General features: G+C 50.0%; 1 long non-coding RNA gene across 1 annotated transcript in view; it reads left to right on the forward strand.

Moving 5' to 3' along the window:
* The window catches only part of LOC114071408, a 2401-nt gene extending 1617 nt beyond the window's left edge, over window positions 1–784 (forward strand). Inside the window, exon 3 of the long non-coding RNA XR_003574033.1 lies at window positions 604–784. This is a non-coding gene — a long non-coding RNA (uncharacterized LOC114071408). The remainder of the gene's footprint in view (window positions 1–603) is intronic.
* The last annotated feature ends 1351 nt before the right edge of the window (window positions 785–2135 follow it).

The following is a 2135-nucleotide window of genomic DNA, read 5'->3' on the forward strand; positions in this document are numbered from 1 at the left end:
AGGCGGGGAGGCAGCGGCTGCTCTGCCCCCCCCGGCGCGGAGCCCGGGCGGGGGGCGGCGGCGGCCCCGGGGTCAGCGGCGGCGCGGCGCGGCGGCGGAGGGCCCGAGCCCCATGCGGTTGTTTGTGTTTGAAATTCAATTGCTCCCTCCCTCCGCCGCCACCCTCTCCCCCTCCTTTTCCCTTTTCCCTTCCTCCTCCTCCTCCTCCTCCTCCTCCTCCTCCTCCCGGTGGATGCGCTCGGAGGTTCGTGCAGCGCTGCCTTGGGCGCGCAACACCCACCGCCCGCCCACGGGGCCGCGTGTGCGAGGGGCGGGAACCCGGCCCAAAAAAAAAAGAAAAAAAAAAAGAAAAAAAAAAAAACGAGAGGGGACGGGAATGTCCCCAGGCCGCAGGTGGCACTGGGGGCTGGCGATGCTTCCAGCCCGGATGTGTCACGAGGAGCAGGGACATGGCCCGGGGTGGTGGCGCCCCGGCCGCGGGCTGGCCCTGGAAATGGAGGGGTCTGGCGTAAAAATCGGTGTAAAGCCGTGCAAAATCGATGGGAAATAGGGCAAAATGAACGTGGAACAGCGCAAACTTAACGTGGAACAGCGCAAAATCAGTGGGAAACAGTGCAACAGTGGTATAAACCCGTGCAGAAACTGGGGTGAGCCCATGCAGAATCTATGTGTAACAGTGCAAAATCTATGTAAAACTGGTGTAAACCAGCGCAAAACTGGTGTAAACCCGTGCAAAATCCATGTAAAACGGTGCAAAATTGGTGTAAGACTGGCATAAACCAGTGCAAAACTCGTGTAAACTCGTGCAAAGTCAATGAAAACCAACGTAAAATTGGTGTAAACCCGTGCAAAATCTATGTAAAACATAGTGCATGGTTAGTGTAAACCCGTGCAAAATCAATGGAAAAAAATGCAAAACCGTTGTAAAACCTTGTAAAATAGTGTAAAACTGTGTAAACAAGTGCAAAGCTGATGTAAAACCATAAAACAGTGAAAAATTGATGTAAAACAGTGTAAAACCAGTGTTAACCAGTGCAAAACTGGTGTAAAACTACCTAAAACAGTGCAAAACTGGTGTAAAATAGTACAAAACCCGGTGTCAACCCATGTAAAACCAGTGAAAAATTGGTGTGCAATGGAGCAAAGTGGTGAAAAACTGGTGAAAAAACAGCATAAAACCAGTGGGAAACCATGTAAATCTGCAAAAATGGTGTAAAACTGTGCAAAACCCGGTGTAAAGCATCACAAAAATGGTGCAAAACCATGTAAAACAGTGCAAAACTAGCATAAACCATTACAAAACAGGTGTAAAATCATGTGAAACAGTGAAAAAATGGTGTAAAACAGTGTAAGAGTGGTGTAAAACTGGTGCAAAATTGGTGTAAGACAGTACAAATCTGGTGTAAACCCACATTAAACTGGTGCAAAACTGGTGAAAAGTAGTGCATAAAGGGTGCAAAACTGGTGCAAACCACCACAAAACTGGTGCAAGGCCACACCAAACAGTGCAAAACTGGTGTAAACCACCACAAAAATGTTGTAAAACCACGTACATTTGTGTATAACAGGGCAAAACTGGTATAAAACACTGCAAAACCAGTGTAGACCCAGTGGCCAACCTTTAAAAAAAATAGAGAAAATCAAGGATTGGGAGCATTTGGTGCCCACCCAGGGCCCCCAAGGGTGTTCCCTCAGAACCCCCCTGTTCTGCAGAGGTGTTGGAGATCCCAGGATTGCTCAGGGCTCATGGAATTAAGTGTGCAGGGAAATCTCTGGGTGCCTGGGAAGGGGGTTTGGGTCCCATCCAGCCTCAGTGGGGGGTTATGGAGTGACAGTCAGCAGAGGAGTAAATAAATCACCTTGGTCCCAGTTTCAGACCAACCTCGGGTACTGGTGTCCCTGTCGGGGTGAGGGGCTGCAGGCCAGGCCCCTCCTGCAACCAAACGCCTGGGATTAAATTAAACCCAGATTTAAGCCCTTTCCAAGACCAGAACCTCCACCCTGACCTGGCAGTCGGGGTTCCAGGGCTGGGCTCCTTTCCTTCCATCCCTGCCTGCTTTCCTTGGCTTCATTTCTCCCAACGAGCCGCAAAAGTAACACAAATAAATAATCCTCGGGGTCACAGCTGACAGCAG

The sequence above is a fragment of the Empidonax traillii genome, unplaced genomic scaffold (assembly GCF_003031625.1).
Source record: "Empidonax traillii isolate 1590-97213 ecotype Southwest subspecies unplaced genomic scaffold, ASM303162v1 scaffold2006:size43157, whole genome shotgun sequence".
Taxonomy (NCBI): Eukaryota; Metazoa; Chordata; class Aves; order Passeriformes; family Tyrannidae; genus Empidonax; species Empidonax traillii.